This window comes from Ceratotherium simum, chromosome 2 (assembly GCF_057802395.1).
Source record: "Ceratotherium simum simum isolate JZ-2026a chromosome 2, ASM5780239v1, whole genome shotgun sequence".
Classification (NCBI taxonomy): Eukaryota; Metazoa; Chordata; class Mammalia; order Perissodactyla; family Rhinocerotidae; genus Ceratotherium; species Ceratotherium simum.
Genome location: NC_141901.1, coordinates 69857506 through 69876633, shown reverse-complemented (window position 1 = coordinate 69876633; position 19128 = coordinate 69857506). Strand labels below are relative to the sequence as shown.

The window sequence follows — 19128 nt, the reverse complement described above, 5'->3', positions numbered from 1 at the left end:
CACTAGACGGATCTTCATGGGAAGTAGACCAAATCTGTTTAAAACTCTTCCAAGATTCTCTGTTTTCTGCTGAATAAAGCCCAAATTCTCTGGTCCAAAGCTGTCTAAAAGAAATACATTGTGAACCACATATGCAGTTTGGAATTTTCTAGAGGCCACATGTTAAAAAGTAAAAGAAACAGATGAAATTAATTGTAAATATTATGATTATGATAAAAATATGATTAACCTAATACACTCAAAATATTATCGTTTTAACATGTAATCAACATAAAGATATTAATGAGATTTTTTTTTTTTCTGGAAAGTTTTTATTGCACAAAAAGGGCAGGGCTCAGTCCTTCTTGGCCGCCGCCTTCCTCATGGCCGCCAGCACATTGCTCAGCTCCTCTCGCTTCTCTTGGCGCGGATGTTCGTGCCCACCCCTGTCTTGATGAACTTGAGGGCGCGCTTGTCTATGGAGACCTTGAGCAGCTCCGTGGCGCGCCGCTGGTACCGGTCGAAGCCGCACACCTCCCGGATCATGTCCCGCACCAACTTGGTGTGCTTGGTGAGGTGCCCGCGGCGGCGGCTGTCTTGGCTTGTTCTTGGTCCCCTCGTGGCCCTTGTTGAGGCCCACGGCCATGGGGTAGCGCAGGGCCATGGCTGCTGCTCCTCAATGGCTGCCTTTAATGAGATATTTTATATTCTTTCTTTACTAACTTTTCAAAATCCAGGCTATAGTTTACACTTACAGCCCATCTCAGTTTGGACCAGCCACATTTCAAGCACTCAGTAGCAACGTGTGGGTACCAGATAACAGAGAGCAGCTCTAGCCTTCCAGCCAAAGCCCTCTCCCATGGTCTTTGTACCTCTCCAGTCTCAATCCTGTTCCCATTCCACCTTCCCCCACCACTGGTTCCTCGTGCCTCAGCAGATCTTACCAACTTGTAGCACTCCAAACACACCGCACTGGTTCATGACTCCCTGCCCTTGCACATAAGTTCAGTGTGTGCTGGAGTGGGCTTGAACTGATTCTCAAGAGCCAACTGTGCATATCTCTTCCCCATTCCCCATTCAGTGATACCTATTGGTAGCTTGACATCAGCCCTGCTGGGAGTATTTACACCACAGAAATTGGCAAACACTATAAACCAGGGCTTTTTGGGGGGGATGGGAGGACCAGTTATTAAACATTTACCAGCATATCACTGCAGGCAGTACTCCCCCCTCCACAATGCTCTTCTCCCAATCCTAGTTCATCTGATAACTTTTCATCCAGTTAGTCGTCTGTGTTTGCTTGCTCCCCTCCTAGACTTCAAGTTTGGAGAACAGCCTGGTTTTCTGTACCCAATTCCTGGCACATGGTAGAGTTCCTCCCTCCTCCTCTGTTTTTTGTTTCCCTGAACACCTTGTCATAATTTTCGTTGAATATAAGAGGCCATAAAGAGAAGAAGTTTAAAATATAAGTTTAAAAATGAAACCTATCTGGGTATGAATCCTGCCTCTTCTATTTACTGGTGATGTGGCCTCAGGCGAAGTACGTAACTCTAATGAGCATTGGTTTCCATACCTGAAAAGAGTTTTTAAACACTTTCACCACAAGATCATTGCAATGATTAAATCATGTAAACTGTTTACATGTAAACTGTTTAGTCCAGTACCAGGCACATACCAGACACTCAAGTATGTTTAGATATTATTATTAAGTCCTTCAGTATTCATTTATCGCTTGTAGAAAGTAGTTGCTCAAAACCTTTTTGTTAAAATAAATGTTGAATGAAATTTCAGAAATTCCTCAAGCCCGATTCAGAGAGTGTGTATGAGTCAGAATTCCAGCTGGAGACAGATGGCACACACACTCGAAGGGTTGACTGAGGAGTTTATTAAAGGACTATTTACAAAGGTCTGAGGGGAGTTAAGGGAAGTGTAGGCCTGAATGTGCGACTGGGGAGCATCTCCCTGAACCCAGAGAGAACTGTAGCTGTAGGAAAGGTCACGCCGTGGGAGCTGTGGCCTTCCGTAAAGGAATCCAGCAGCTGTCAAACGCTTGGGGAGGGGGCTGGATGGACACCCCACCTCACTTTCCTCCAGCTCCTCTAGAGGACCTTCTGCCAGTTCTTCTCATTGGCCGACCCCAACTGCAAGCCCAAGGGCAAGGAGCCCTTGCACAGTTCCTGAAGGTCAGCCTCTGGGGCAATGAGCCCGATGGAGAAGGCAGAAGGCGGGCTGCAGGCCCAAAAGGAGACTTGAGAGCAGAGTCTTCAAGTGGGATGGAACGCCCCTCAGCCAGTCTTGCTTACACACCAGAGATAATAATCATTGAGACTGGGCAGTGTTTCTTTGGTTTTGGCCTTGAAGGACAGAACAAGCATTCATAAAGGCTAAGTTTGGTTACTTTATCTACAAGTTTGTTCCCTCGAATATAAGAAAGCTGATTTCATTCTATAACCCTTCACTTTGTTGTCATCTAACCATTCTTAGAGTCATGAAGTTCTTTCTTACACCTAACTTAAAACAGTCCCACTACAACAGAAATACATTGTATCTTAAACAGTTCTCCATAGAGCAGGAAAAAAACTGGTATATATATAACCTTAATTAAATCACCACTATAGTATTTTTACCATTACAATTGATGATCATAGTTCTTTTAATTTTTCTTCTGTGGTCCTCTTTTCCAACCTTCTAATCAGTCTCTAGAAATGGCCTGTCAAATATCCTACTGATGGCAGAAGAACTGTTAAAATGCTGGTTTGATTATCTTTGCTGTTGGTGTGCGCCTGGAAAAAGATTTATGGTTTTCTTGGAAAGGTCTGGAAGGAGGCTGTAATCATTGCCTGGCTTTTTTCTGGAACCTCTTCAGCTTCTCCACAAATCCCTTGTGCTGGAAAGGATGGTTATGTCCAGGAAATGAATTTCACTTTCCTATCTGCCCTAAAATGTGGTGTTCTGTGTCTTCCCTTCCCTGCTAACAATTTCTAAAAGTGCTGGCTGGAGCCCATTCCACAGGAAAGAGGTGCGGGGAGGAGGCAGGCGGCAAGGCATCCAGATTCAACCAACATTCTTATTCCTCCAGTAGAATGTAAGCCTCATGAAGGCAGGGACCACACCCACCTGCTCACCTGTGTCCCCAGCACCTAGCCTAGTGCCTGGCACATAGGAGGTGCCCAGTATTTTTGTAGAATGAATAAATGAATGAATGCGCACTATGTGCCAAACACTTTCATGTACAAGATATTGGAGATCTTGTTTTTCACATGGGAAAACTGAGAGCCCAGTGTTATTTCTCGTGTCAGCAGTGGGCAAGGCCTCAACCCCAGGCCACTGGCTTCTGCAGTTCAGTGCACCCCACTGTTTTCCATCTAAGATGATGCCTCCCTTCATCAAGCCACCTCGCCTTACCTTTGCTACGCCTTCGCCCAAGTTCAACTTTTCAGTAATAAGCCTGGACCCACAGGGGCTGCCATGATCAAGAGCCCCTCTCCCCGCAGTTATTTAACCCATAGGTGTTGCTGTCTTTCTAATGTTGACCTTGGCCCAGGGGTCTCCCCCTTCTGATCTTAAGATCTGCAGCCACTCTAGGGGAATTCTGACTGTATCCCAAAGGCTTCTCTTTGAGTGATCTACTGTTGGGACATTAGAAACCCTGGATGCTCCAGAGCCACTATCTGTCAGCAGTGGTTTCCACGACCCAGTGTTTGGCAGCTCTGGGGAATCCCTGCTCTGGGTGGAGGCCTGTCTAGTTTCAGGCTGCCCTAGGGTACCCACAACAAGCTGTAACCTGGTTCCAAACAGAGTTTCCCCGTCCTCCCTCCAACCCACCCCCGTGGGCTCCTGGACACCCCTGGCCTAAGAGCCCCAGTGAGTGGTGAGGACAGTGTCTTGTTTGGTTTGCCCTCCACCTCCACCCCCAAGATCCAGTGCTTCACTGTCCAGGCTGTTCCCACACACACACCTCCCGCCGCAGCCAGAACTGACCAGCTCTCGGACCCCTGCTGCCTCCATTTGCCCTGGCTCCATGCTCCCTGACAGAGGCAGCTGTGGAGCTGGCAGAGCCCCAAGTGAAAGGCATGCTTTTCTCTTTTTGCAGGCCTTTCTCATCCATTTATAGGTGTGAATTTTACAAAGCCTGGACTCTTGTGTGTCGGCCTTGGGACAGTGTTGCATTTAAGATGCACAGTACGCTAGTGAAAACATAATTTAAAATTATGTTTTAATTTTATAGGATGAGTTCCAGTTGGTCCATTCTTTGCTCATCCCAGGGCACAGTCATTACAGAAGACAGACAGATAGGAACTCTTAAACATTTACTAAATTTTCTTTTCTGTCTCCATTGCTCGTAGTTGCTCTGATGAGGCTGTCCTGATACCCCTGAAGAAAACTCCTCTACTCCCTATCTCCATGGCTGTCCTTCCTCTTCCACCCCCATACTCCTCCTCCCTCAGGGTTTGGTTTCATAGTTTGACTTAGTTTCTTTCCTAGCAATAAGGAATCTTTCCTCTTTGGAAGAGGGAAGAAGTCAGGGGTTCTGCAATTAAAGAGTTCTCTTTAGAGTGCTGGGAGAGAGGGAGTGGCGAATAGTCACACAGAAGTCACACAGAAGCCTTGACCCATCACTTAAACATTTTTCAGAATAGGCAGAGCCTCATTATTTTATTATTAGTCACTAACCATGAGAAATACATTTCCAATTGATCTTTGTGACGCTTAAAGTGCCACATCAACAGTTACCATCCCAGCTTGGTAACTGAGCCTGCTGGCTGGTGAAAGGCAACAACTCTGTGCTTGAGGCTCGCTCAGCAACAGGGTTAGGATGAGTTCCAGTTGGTCCATTTTATCTGGTAGAGGCAGGGAAGGCTGCAACTACATCATGGCTCTACCTTGTGTGCAAGAGCCTGTGCACCCATTCATTCATTCACTCATTCAACCAACCAACCAAGATTTTCTGTGCAGCCATTATTAGCCCAGCTTTCTGCTGGATATGGAGGGGGGAGATATGAATAAGACTCAGCCCTCAAATTCAAGGAGCTCCTCTCAATTTGGGGAGACAAGTAGGTGATCTCATCAGCCATAACACAATTTAGTGGTGTTATAGAAGACACAGAAGCAGAGGACCATGGGGTCACTGGGACAGAACTAACTCTGACATGGGTTAGGGATGGTTCAGTCTAGGAAGGCTTCCCAGAGGTGATAGTTGAGCTGAGTCAAAAAAGAAAAGAAGTGTTTCAGATGAAGAACGGAGTACAGGCATTTCAGGAAGAAAGCGCAGACCAGGCAATGCCATAGTTGCATGACAGGGGATGCTATGTTTGGGGAAGAATGAAAAGCTCAGACTAGCCAGAGGGCACGTGGCACAGAGTAGTGGCAGAGGATACTGGGAAGCAGATGGGGGTAAGAATGTGAAAGACATTGGATATTTTTAAAAATATATTGGAAGAAAACAGAAAAAATTTTAAATGACATATACTCCTCATATTTATTAAATATTATACAAAGTAAGACATGATGGAAATTTCCTCTCTGCCCATCCAAAACCACCTCACCACAGAAACCACTGCTAATAGTTTGGTAAGTGTCCTTTCTTTGTACTAAATTTATGCAGGCATTTTTATGTATACATATTTAAATCACACTTTAAAAAGAAAAACTAAAGTATCCTCTACCTCTTAGTCTGCTATTTTTTTTCTAGTTAGTAACATACTAGAGACATTTTTACAGGTCAATATTTTGCAGGTCAGTTTTTACAGGTCAATAACAGAACTATCTTGTTATTTTTAACAGGCAATGAGGAACCAGTAAAGCACCCTAAGTTTGAGGGTGAGTGGATCAGATCTGTTTTATGCAGAGGCTGGAGAAGAGAGAAGAGGCCAGGGAGTCCACTTAGGGAGGGCAAGGATGAGAACTCCATTGAAAAGGCCACAAGGATGAGATTTAAGAGAGATTCCTGAGGTAAAATCAGCAGGATTCAGTGACCAGTGACAGATGGGTTATGAGAATGGCTTGGCAAAGGTTCACTTTGTTGTATGTAATGGAAGCTACTCAAAGTAGCTTCAGGAGAAACATGCTGAAGGGAGGATTCAAGGGCGGGAACTACAACCAGGCCTGAGTATGCTTGGAATCCAGAACTAGAACGGCTACCAGGAGTCAAGATCATTGTCTACTCTTTCTAGAGCCTCAGTCTCTCATCCCAACTTCTCTCTGAAGGTCCACCTCATTGTCATCTATGTGTCTGCCTCTCCATGCACGTGTGCCTCTCCTAGCTGCACTAGGAGGCTCTACAGAGCAGGTTCTAGCATAGATCAGTTGTGTGTATGTTTTCAGAATTCCCTGGGCAATTGCAACAAAGAGCAAAGGTGAGGAACCTCTAGTTGGCGTGTTCAGCATCTCCAAGGCACCATTTCCAAATTCCCAGGGGAGGATGTGATTGGCCCAGCCAGGTCAGGTGTTCACTCTGGTCCAATCAACTTCTGCCATGGGGGAAGCACTGTGCCGAAAAAACATGGCTGTAGCTCAGCCTCTAGGGCAAGGAAGTGGGGAGGGAGGGAGGAATAGCCTGTGACAACATCAACATTTTTTGGTTCCACAGGGTATAGGCAAGTCAGGTTTCTGTTTACCTCTTGCTCCTTCCCCTAGGGACAAAGCCCTGGCTGAATGGAAAATGAGTACTTTGTATCACTGGCATGGGTCCCATCTCTGCCTGAAAGGACAAAGGGAGTGACTTAGCCCCTTGGCGTCAGTCACCAGGCCTGCTGGGCCGCCCTCCTCCACCTGGAGCCAGCGCTGCCTGAATTTGCCCCGCTTTCGGAGCACTTGAAGCAGGTCTGAATGGCAAAAGGCACGTCTCCCGGGAAGCGGAAGCGGAAGCAAACAGCTGCGAAATGCTATTTCACTGGCATCAGCTTCTTTGTCATCAGAATGAGTAACTGGGAGTGAATTGTGGCTTCATATTTCCATCCAGGTTTGGGGGAGGCAGAGGCGGAGAAGAGCTGAGCAGGGGAGTTGAATCCTAGAGGAGCCGGCCCCTTGTGTCCTCAGGTTTATCTGCCGTCGTTAGGCCGCTCCTCCCACTCCCCTGAGACGGTGTCCCTCAAGGAGACGCCTCACGCCCGGCTTCCCCCAGAGGAAGGGGAAGCGGGGCGACATTTGAAGGAACTTAGCTCAACCACAGAGATTTCTGTTTCCTGCTCCTCCAACTCAAAGTCAGATTACTCCGGGGGCGTGGGTCTTAATATAACTACAAACCTCAAGAACAGCCCGGCGGTGGGTTGGAAGCCAGCAGCCTCCTTGTTTTTCTGTTCTGCTAAGTCTTATCTTCCCTTTTAATATCCTACGTTTGACCACCCCTTCAACAACGTCTCGATAGTTCGCCTACTCCATAATTTATGGGTGTGTTTTTGAATGATTTTCTTCGGTTTTGTTTTCACATCTCTGGAAAAGCTAAGGGAGTTACATTGCTATGCCAAGGCAGGAGACTTACTTGAAACTGGGTAAACCTTAAGACAAATCCCAGATCTGCCAATTACTAGCTCTGTAACCTCAGACAGATGACTTTGGTTTCCTCCCTCGTTCTCCCATGGCTGTGTTTATACTTCTATTACATGTGTCACATCTCTGTGTCCCCCAGGAGATTTTAAACTTCTTAAGATTAAGCTTTTCTCTGTCTGGGTAACAACCACAGTGTCTGTCACAGTGCCTGCCACACAGCAGATGTCCCCAAAATGTTAAAATTCAACCTCTAAAAATCTATGACATTGAGATAATTATACCAAATCGTAAACATTAAATAAGGCAATTCATATGATTTATAAACGATAAAGAATAATACATATGTCTAAAAGTTATAACAACATCATTATAAAAATTTGCATAGCTTTTTAAAGAATTTGGTTCTATTAAATTATTCTTACTTCATATTTGAAAAGTTTAGGGTAAGGGATTTGTGGGGAAAAGCTAAGAGTTCTCATTTGCAATGACTTTAGTATTCACATGACTTATTCTGTTTCTAGCATGAGCCCCTCCTTATGTTCTCAACTGTAGTGTTTTTTCATTCAACTAGTTACATCGTTTAATGGTTGATGTATTTGGTGTAAAGGATGATAGCTCTAAACCATGGTTTCTCAATCTCCACAGTATTAACATTTGGGGCAAAATAATTCTTTGTTGGGGGGGGGCTGGCCTGTGTTTTGTAAGATACTTAGCAACATCTCTGCTTCCCTCTACCCACTAGATGCCAGTATCACCCTCCCCCTAGTTGTAACAACCAAAAATGTCTCCAGATATTGTCAAATGTCCCCTGGAAGGGGGTAGGGGGCAAAACTGCTCTCCTCCCTTCCCTGTTGAGCACTACTGCTCTGAAGTTTTGACTTATACTTTTTTCTGTTGCATCTTCTATTATTAACTTTCTCAATATTTTAAATGTATGAGCTTAGGTCTCTTAAGCACTGCAAAATAAGACCACTCAGTCCTACTCAAAGCATTTTTCACTCACTTGGGGTTGAAGACATGCATGTCCTTCAACATATCTGATTAGTCAGAGAGAATTTCCTAGCTTGCCAGAGAAATTCCCTCTTTCTCTTTCATTCTTCTTCCGTATTCAGGGTTGGTACAGCCTTAGTATCTATCCTTACACCAGGACTTTGAAGATCAATCCTACAACTCCATCACCATTTCTTCTAAGAAGCAAGTGGGCTTCTTGTCCCTAGGGCCGATGATGGCTGACTTCTCAGAGTTCCCCACGTGGACACATAATCAAGCCCACTCTTCTAGCCACGCTGCACTGGAGGGACCCTAGGTTTATAGCTTATGTATATTTGGGTGTGGTAGCTTTATATTATCACAAAAAAACAAGTCTCTCCTAAGTGAACTATCTTCCTTTTTACACGTGTACATTTTCTCCTCACCTCCTTCCCTTCTTCTGCCTTTAGTGTCTTCATGGACTTACCCCAATTCACAGGCAGTGACTTCACTTTTCCATCCCCTTGATGGCTGGAGCCAGTGTCACAGTCTTCTCATGCAGACAAGATGCCTACTTTCCTCCCCATCTCCTGTCTAGCCTCCTTTGAAGAGCACAGACGCCCATGGTTTTGTCTGACATGCATTTTCTCCAGTGTGCAAAAACCGTAATAATAGTCTCCATTTGTTTGCCTGTGAACTGGTAAGCACAAATTTTCCAAGTACAAATGCTACCCACTCCTCTGAACACCTGTGATACTCACACTCACTTAATAGATGCTTCTTTCCCTGATGAAAAGGATACTGTCTCAGCAACTGAAAATGACCTTGCGTACCATGCACACAGCTTCCACTCCTCCTTGAGAAACCACATTCTTTTTTTTTTTTTGAGGAAGATTGGCCCTGAGCTAACATCTGTCTCCAATCTTCCTCTTTTTTCTTTTTTCTCCCCCGAGACACCAGTACATAGTTGTATACCCTAGTTGTAGGTCCTGCTAGTTCTTCTATGTGGGACACCACCTCAGCATGGTTTGATGAGCAGTGAGTAGGTCTGCACCCAGGATCCGAACCAGCAAACCCCAGGCTGCCGAAATGGAACACATGAACTTAACCGCTACACCACCAAGCCAGCCCTGAGAAACCACATTCTTGTGGGCAAGAAAGAATAGGACTTGCTGTTGTCTGATAGCATTATGCCCACACTGGAGGCTCAATATCTACCACATAACACTTCTACAGTTGCTTTTAGCAAGAGAGTTTGCTAACTCAAAATTGTTATCTTTACAAAGTAGCATAACCAGCTACTTTTTAAGTTAATATTGTGAAGATATGTTGACATCTTCAAAGACAGGAGAGTAGTTAACTAGGAATTCATCTGAAGAGGAAATTTGGAAAGGCTGTTTAATGTGTCCAACACGTCTCAAAATAATTCTCCTCTCGTTGACAACCACCATCACCATCATCACTTTGGGTGCCTACTTAGTGCTTGATGTACATTATGTCATTTAAACCTTACAACAATCCTGGTGAGATTTTATTGGAGAGAAGTATTACTATCTCCATCTTACAGATTAGCAAACTGAAACTCAGAGATGTTGTGTGAACTTGACCAAGGGCACACAGTTGTTAATTAGCAAACTTAGGATCCAATCCAAAGCCCAACAAAGTGAGATGCTGGATATCACCATCCAGAACAGGAATTTCTATGAAACTCGAAAGCAGACTAAAGAGCATCTTGTCTAATTCCAACAACTACCACACTAAGAAGTACTAAAAAACATCTCACAGAGTAGTGTGAAAAAATACAAGGTTAGGAATCAGAAGATCTGGATCTTAATCCATACTTGACTACTTTCTAGCGGAATGATCATGGACAATTGATTTGCCATCACTGAGCATCTGTTTTCTCATCTAAAACAGTGGTTAAGGACTGTTGTGAGTAATTATGTGCTAACAGTTATGCTCTACAAAAATGTAGTTTGACTATAGGCATTTCCCAGGAGTCTCATCATCAAATCATGGGAAGAACCTAGCTTTCCTACTCAAGTCAAGTTGGACAGCCATTGCTAAGGCTGTCCAAAGTGTTATCTTTCCCATAACATCAGCGGTGACACAGGGAGAGTGAGCATGTCAGGCCAGGGGGGCTGCCTCTCTAATAGTCTGACCACATTTGGAACACAGACGGGGCCTCTTCTGAGCAACCACAAGGAGAGGACAGACTCAAGGGCACACGTCCAAGTGGCTGGCCAGCGCCCACGGGCTTTGGAACACTGTGGTTAGCCCCAGACTGTCAAGAGGGAAAAGTTCCAGCTCCCAAGTTAGTCGCTTCCAAAAAAGTAAACCAAAATGAGTCATGTGAGGATGGAGAAACCACCAGAGACAGCCTTCCTTGTAAGGATCACTAAAGACTTAAAGCTGGAGATGGGAGAACTCTAAGAACCTGGGCGGCTGCTGTTTCCATCTCAGTGAGTCAACGTGTGAGAGACATGAGCATGTGTGTGTGCATGTTCACACTCACATGCAATGAAGGAAAAGCTTTGTGTATTCTTCTGCCTTCCTTAACTTGGTTTGCCAGCTGCTGCTCAATATCGTCCTTGTGGATTGGAAACTTACACAATAAAATTATTTATATCAGAGGAAGAGCCTGGTTCTTTTTAATATTATAAAATTGCCCTTTAAAAAGTTTGGACCAATTTGGACCAATTTTCAGTCTTGCAAGCAGAGATTAAAGGGTCTGTTTTCTTCACCAATGCCAACACTTGGTAATAGTATTATTTCCACTTTTATTTTTAAAGTAACACCTACATGTGATGAAAATTGTATTCAAATAGTACATAACACTATGAAAAATCTCCTTCTCCCCTCCTTACCCTGTTCCACTCCCTATGGTAACCAACTTTAGCCAGTTCTGATTTTAGTTCTTCTGGTGGTTGCCACAAAATACTAAATAATATGCTTATACCTCAATTTCTTGATTTGTCAACTTTCTACAGTATTTATTGGCTCCTACACATGAAGATTTTGCTAACTTACCCTTTCACTATCTCTGTCTCTTTTCCCTTTATAATTTGAGACAGTGTTCCACTTGATTCCTCACTATGAAAATGAGGAAAGTGTCCCTCTGCTCTTTCTCCCCACCCTTTCTCCCTACTTTCTTCACCTCCTGTCTTCAGCTATAACTGCCCCGTTTCTTTTTATATTTACTAGATTTACGATAGTTATATTCTATTCTGAAACCAAAGTTAAGTCTTTCATACTTTGTCTAAAAATTTATTCTAAAAATAGAAAACAAAAAGACAGATTTTATAATTCTGCAAATATATAAAAATTATTTACTGAAGAATCAAGTAAGGAAGAAAATAATTCTGAGCCACTCAAAAGAGAACGTTCAAAAGCCAAAATCAAATAAATCCTCTTTCCTTACTCTAATCACTTTCTCACAACTGTGCCTTAATTTAGGTTACTTCTTGTTTGGATTAGGATTTTTTACCTCTGATTTGGGGGTTTTTTGGAATTTCTACTTGCTTCTCTTTTTTTAACTAAGGACAATAGAAACATATATCCTCATTACCATATCATTAAGATCATCCAATTTCTTAAACATACCACTTTTGAATGGCTTAATTTTGCCTCATTGTCTTCTAGGCATGTACCACAGTTGCTGCCATGTTTTTTTTATTTGAATTACACTTATATTATTTCTAATATTTCTTGGATCTAATATTTCATCATCTTTCTTGGATTCTTCTTTCATCTTATTGGAGTGCACACACAAGTAATCTTTCCATGCTATGGTCTGAATGTTTGTGTCCCCTCAAATTCATATGTTGAAATCCTAATGCCCAATGTCATGGTATTGGGAAGTGGGGTGCCTTTAGGAGATGCTTAGGTCATGAGAGTGGATCCCTCATGAACAAGATTAGTGGCCTTATAAAAGAGGCCTTGGAGAGCTGGCTTGCCCCTTCTGCCATGTGAGGAAGTCGGCAGTCTGCAATCTGGAAGAGGGCTTTCAGGAGCACTCGTCCATGCTGCCACCCTGATCTTGAGCTTCCAGCCTCCAGAACTGTGAAAAATAAATTTCTGTTATTTTTAAGCTACCTACTCTGTGGTATTTTGTTATAGCAACCCACATGGACTAAGATAGTGGATAAATGTTCAAGTCTTTGTTTTGTCTATAGATAAAATTAATTCTGAAAATTGAAATCAATTGTCATTTTTTTAATATTATAACCATATAAATATTATTAACTGAAGAATTGAGTAGTGTGGTTCTGAAAAACTCTTTGTTTGCCTTGATGCTTGGTGAATGGTTTAGTTGGATTGGTAATTCTAGATGGAAAATCACATTCCCTTGGTACTACAGTGGCATTGTTCCACTACCTTCCAACATCCAAAATTACTGACAAGAAGGCCAAGGCCATATTAATTCTTATTCTTTTATGTATCCTGTCTTTATTCCCTGGAAGCATTGAGAATCTTCTCTTTATATTTTGTGTTCTAAATTTTATCACAATGTATATGGGTCATTTTTAAAATTCTTTTTGCTCAATCCTCAGTGGCTCCTTCCAAGTTGAAAACTCTTGTCTTTCCTTTGATAATTTTCCCCCTCATGTTCTCTGTTCTTTCTGGAATTCCTGCCAGATAGATGTTAGACATCCTGAATTGATCCAACGTGTCTTTTAACTTTTCCCTCGTATTTTCCATCTATCTCTTTCTGCTCTACAACCTGGAATATTTCCTCAACTTTGTCTCCCAGCCCTTCTATTGAAATGTTTAATTTTCAAGAACTCTGGCCATCCTTGTTTATCCATTCATGTTTATGAGTATATGTCAACAGGTAGAGCATATGGATTCGCACTGCTCACTCAGGTTACAGGCGTAGAAATCAGGCTGACAGGATGCTCCCCACTCCCCTGCATGCCCCCCTTCTCAGGGCCCAAACAAGAAGAACTTCGCCCTGGAGGACCAACCCTCACTCAAGGAGCCCTTAGACCTCTCCAGGCACACTATCGAATTCCCCTAAAGAGCAGACTCCTCTCTGAAGTGACCATGGCCAGCTGCTCTGCACCTGTGGCAGGGAAGTGGTGGGGGTAAGGGTGGGCAACGGCTCAGCTGCTTCACAGGTTGCCTTGCAAATAGTCATCTTGATGGCCAACCCACTTTCCATTCCTTCTTCCCCTTTCTGTCAACTCAGAGCTTGGTGCTCCTTCCAGACCCCCAGGAAGACGACTCTCCTTCCCAGGAATCTGGCTCCCTCTCCATTGCAGCATTCTGCCATACCTCAGATACTGCTTCTCCCTCTGTGTTTTATTCAGCAATTCAACCCTATTTGCTTTCTATCTCCCAGAAAGTTATCAAAAACTCTGTTGATGTCCCCACCTGCTGCACTCTATGCTGTGAATTTATTCCCTTTTGCACATCTTTAAGGCCATTTCAATAGGCCTCTGAGTGGGAGGGAAGGAAATATGTGGGCCCACTGCACTCTCTGAACTAGAAACCCAAAGTGGTACTGTTAAACATTTTAAACTTTGTCTGGGAGGCAAAAAATTAAATCTCATCTTGAACTTGCCTGTCTATAACTTTTAGTGAGGTTGGGTATCTCTCCTATTTGGCTGCTCATTTAGACTCTTCTTCTGTGGACAGCCTGTTTATACAACAAATGGGTTTAGACATCATTCAAGTCCAGCAGATGTTTTACTTCAGCTCCTTGCACAGACTATTTTAGGTTGCAAAGACATGCCACTGGTGCACTCTTAATCCTTGTAAGTAGTAACCATCATTTTTTGTGAATTATTAATCCACGAAAATAGAGCTGTCAGTTAAAAGAGCTTCATGTTCTCCTTTCTCCAACTTTTCCTCCTGCTCCTCCTTACTTACTTTGTTGAGAAATTAAGCGCAGAGAGGAATAGATGCACGACACCATGATAATCTCTCCTTAAGTCAGGTGTCCATCTTGCAGCCTACCTGAATCCTGACTCCCATGTGTTTCTCTGCTCTCAGAGTTGTCCCATGTGGGACTTGTGGTTGGAGCCCCCTCATAAAAGTCCTCTGGCACATGCCAGGCTGGCACCCATGCCCCATCTTCCCCAGCAGGACCTAAATGTGCGATGAAAGGCTCTGTGAGCGGCACCATTCCTGCAGCTGGTGGTCACAATGACAGGTACCGATGTCCACTTTATCAACAGCCCAGGGCCCCCTACCTTGGTTTATATAAACTGATCTCTCTCTACCCCTACAGCTCAGAATCGTGCTCATGGTAGCTTATTTCAATAACTTGAGCGCTCTTTGAGCATAGCTCTTTATTTGGGGAAATGTATCAAACCCTTTCTGAAAATTAACCCTTGAAGAAACAGTCATGATAATGCTGAGAAAACTTGAAGTCATGTATGTGCCTCTTAGGAGTTTTATTTTAAGTAAGACAAGGAATTTTAATACCCTCACTCAGCAAACTGGGAAGATCTGGGAAATGCAGAGCCCACGTACTCCCTCTCAGCCTGGCTGGGGCTACGGGGTTGTGAGTCTACTTGTGGCAGAAAGCCTTTGCAGCAAGAGCTTGAGAATGACTCTTCTCCCACTTACCTCATGAGTGCACACACTTCTGAAGTTAGGAGGGAGAGAAAAGAGCCAGAGGGAGTGGCCTTCTCTCAAAACTTCTTGGGAGGCCACAATTTTATCTTAAACCATATTGTCACAGGAAAAAATGCCACCTAAGGAGACTCAAAGAATGGGAATCAAACAGGAAAATCCCAGTGAAACCATTCAGGGATCCTCTTTTGCAACCCCCAAAGACAAAGAAAGGACTCTGTACACTGTAGGTATTTGTATCAGTCTGCCAGGGCTGCCACAAAAGAATACAGAGGCTGGGAGGCTTAAACAACAGACACATATTTTCTCACAGTTCTGGAGGCTCAAAGTCCAAAATTAAGGTGCCTGCAGAGATGGTTTTTGGTGAGGGCTCTCTTCCTGGCTTGCAGAACTTCTTGGTATGTACTTGCTTGGCTTTTCCTCTGTGTGTGTGTGTGTGTGTGTGTGTGTGTGTGTGTGTGTGTATGGAGAAAGAGAAATCTCAGGTGTCTCTTCCTCTTCTTGTAAGGACACCAGTCCTATCTGATTAGAGCCCCACCTTTACAACCTCATTTAACCTTAATTGCTTCCTTATAGGCCCTCTCTCCAAATACAGTCACACTGGGGGTTAGGGCTTCAACATACGAATTTGAAGAGGAACACAATTCAGTCCATAGCAGTATTCAATAAACACCTATGGTTAATTAATTAATTAATGCTCTGACTGCTTTCCTGGAGATGTGGGGGCCCTGATTTACTGCATGGAGGCTGTAAGGAGAAAGAAACCCTCCTTCTTGCCCACATCATTCTTATACTTCCTGAAGGTGAAAGTCATTGCCAATATGATGGCACTACCAAGGTCATCAAGGATGCAGCTTTTACTACATCCTTATGAGGTTACACGGACTTGTTCATCCATCACTCACATGTCTGTGACCAACCACCACCCCCATTCCTGCCTCCACATTGAGGCCTGGCTCCTTCTCTCTATCTCTGTCTCTGTCATTGTCTCTCTCTAGCTCAGGAAGTGGTGAAAGCCTGAGCTCTGTATTCAGAATTAGGGGATCTAGGAGGCCCCACTCAGTTTCTAGCCTTAACTGTGTGCTTTAATTCGGCATCCCAGAACTCTGCTCTGGAGGGGCAGGAGTGGGGACAAGCAGAGAAGCAGAGTGGGTATTGTGCATGGCCCACAGAAAACAACAGTGCTTTGTTTCCCATTTGCTATCATTCTCCCCCCACCCCAGAGAAGAGGCATCATTGGCAAGGAGAACATGGACATTCCCAGGGCCTCTGCCAAAATTCCGTCAAAATCTAGTCGACATCTTTAATAAAGACTATGAGTTTATTGTTCCAAAAGTCTACATGTCTTGTCTAATAAAGAGTCGTATAAACATAAAGAAGGTCTGGTTTCCAGCTATAAATGTGTTTGCTCACTGCCTGAGTGCCTAATTGAATGACTGATTGTGCTACATGAACAGACCAGAACTGTACAAGCATGATCCTCCCTGAGCACGTGTCACCCAGTATGATTTCTCCAGATGCTCATTTCCTTCCACCAGTTGTCCCAGGTCTTCTGTGTTGTATTCAGAGCTGTCCTGGTATTCTCCTGACTCCCTAGAACATCACAGCTCAACATCTTTCTTCTTTCACTCTCCAGGGGGCCTACTGAGCATGTTCATTTCCTCCCTAAATCCTTTGATCCTCAAAAATATCCCTAACACATTTACAGTTTGCAAAGTATTTTCACATGTCATCATTTAATTCTCACATGTACTCCGTGAGGTGACAGAAACTCATTCATTCATTCATTCATTCAACAAGCACTAATGGAGGGCTCAGCACCATGCCAGGCACTGGGGAGACGGAGGTGACTGAGGCATAGTGCCCACACATAGGAGCTCACAGCACCCTGAGGGAAATAGACGATGTACAGGCATCACCTTTCAGTATGATAGGTGCCCTGTGAGGAGGGCACCTCGAGGCCACTCATTGTGGCTCAGCTGTCCAGGAAGGTTTCCTGAAGAAGAATATGTATCTCAGGCCTGATGGGAGAGTAGGGGCTGGGCAGGCAAAGAAGGGGGCCAAAGAATGCCAGCCACGGGAGCAGGACAAGCAAGTTATAAAAGAGAAAGTCTGTCCCATTTGTGGAACTCTGAGTAGTTGAGTGTGGTTTGAGGTAGAGCGTAAAGTGGGAGAGGGAAGATGGGCAGGAAATGACTCAAGAGAGGAACTCAGGGGCCAGAATAAGGCAAGTATATTCCAGGACAAGTTAAGGGGTTTGTATTCTTACCCCAAGGGAAATAAATAGGTAATCACTAATCACTACTATAAATAGAAACAAATAGAGAGGCATATGAAAAGATTCGCAATTTATAAAAAGTAATCATGCAATGGGGACATCAGACTGAAGAGTGAGACAGGAGGATATGGAAATTCTCCGAGAGAGATGATGAGATTTCAATTCAGAGCAGTGGCAATGGGAGTGGGGAGTAAGCATGGATTCAAGAGATATTTAAGAGACCTATACAGCACTTGTGACCGAATGAACGTGGGAGGTATAGGAGAGGCTAGGGTAAACACCCAGCTTTCTTTTTGGGCTCATGGGTGATGACAGTGTCATTTACCTAAGTGCAACTAGGAAGAGGGGCAGGTGTGGAAAGAAAGGGGAACAGATCAATTGGGCGTGCTAAGCTCTAGGGACCTGCAAATTCTAAATAGATGTGCTCAGGGAATTTTAGATCAGGGCTCAGGAACTTAGGGGAGTGGTCTGACTTGGCAATTTGGATTTGGGAGATATTGGCGTATCAGCAGTAGTTGCTATAACTGGAACGTGTGAGGTCACCCAGGGGAAGGATGCAGAAGCCTGATGTCCTTTGACAGATGAGGAAACTGAGGCTGGCCCAAGATCTCACGGCTGATACATGGCAAAGCTGGGCCTGGACGCAAGGCCAGCGCCTGTCCTGCCATTTCAAAGCCTCTGCAGGGACTTCTGGAATGAGCCCAGGCTGTACCTGGGGGCCAGGGGGTTTTGCCTCTGTGGTTCTCCTGCATTATCTGTAGGAAGCAGCCCCTGAGCAGCAGCCCCAGTGGGCAGAAGCTGTGTTGTTCTTGGGAGGCTGAGAGGGTCGTCTAAGCACCCATCCTGGAAATACCCTTGCATGGGATAGGGCAGAGAATGCACACATTTGCCGCCACGTTCACACTCTCATTTGATTCTTACAGCTGCCCTACGGGGCCCGTCACTGTCCCGCCTCCTTCTCTCGACTCTGCCCACATTAGGACCTTTGCTTCATCTCCCCTCTCCCTCAAAATTTGCCTGTCTTAGGTGCCATTCTATCTCCATTCTAGAATCTAGGTTATCTGCTAGACCGTGTGATAAAGCAATTCCTGCTAAGATGGGTACTAATAGGTTACTAAGAAATCCATTCCATGATACCCACTCCTTTTAACCAGAATTCCTAGAGACATGTAAGTAGTATTGCTAAAGGCAAGAATTTTAAGCCACTTGGGAGATTACTGAGGAAAGCGTAGGAGACTGAGCAGGAGAGGAAGCAGAGAGAAAGTTGGGAGCTAGATCACCACGGGTATATTTCATATCACATTAAGGTGTTTGGATTTGAGTTCATTCAACATGGGGAAGCAGGAGTCTGCTGGTCCACAAGCCTCTCCTTGTCAGGACAGTTGATATTCTATTCTACCACTTGGCAAAACAATAGATGTGCCCTTGACTGTACACACACACATACACATACACATACCTCACAAGCATCTCTCTCCTCCAGGTCTGAAATACAACAGGAGCGAGACGGGGTAGTTGTCAAATCAAGGCTGCAAGTTCCAAACCTTCTTTCTCAAGTGCTGAGAGTAAACTCATTGGTAGATCCAGTGCTGGGCCAGCCTAGAAACCTACTCAGAAACAGTGTTTAATAAGGGGTGAGTTGAGAAGAAATCCTCTGGGTGAGGGATTTTTTTTCTCTTGGCAAAATATACTTTGCTGTTTTCAAGTTAATAAGAAGAGGAGAAAAAAAAAACCCTGAGAGGTCTTTTAAAGGAAGTACAAACTTGGACAAACAAAGAAATAATTACAAAAGAGCCTGTTCTGCTCTGTCCTGTTCCAGCCTTGCAAAACTC

The 19128-nt window shown here is 44.2% G+C and overlaps 1 pseudogene across 1 annotated transcript; it reads right to left on the bottom strand.

The window, feature by feature from the left end:
* Positions 1–309: 309 nt before the first annotated feature.
* LOC101401280 (large ribosomal subunit protein eL36 pseudogene) lies at positions 310–19056 on the bottom strand (annotated as a pseudogene). The gene is made up of 2 exons (XR_015549142.1): positions 18756–19056; positions 310–666 (listed from the first exon to the last, which is right to left on the bottom strand). The product of XR_015549142.1 is annotated as a large ribosomal subunit protein eL36 pseudogene (transcript).
* Positions 19057–19128: the final 72 nt, after the last annotated feature.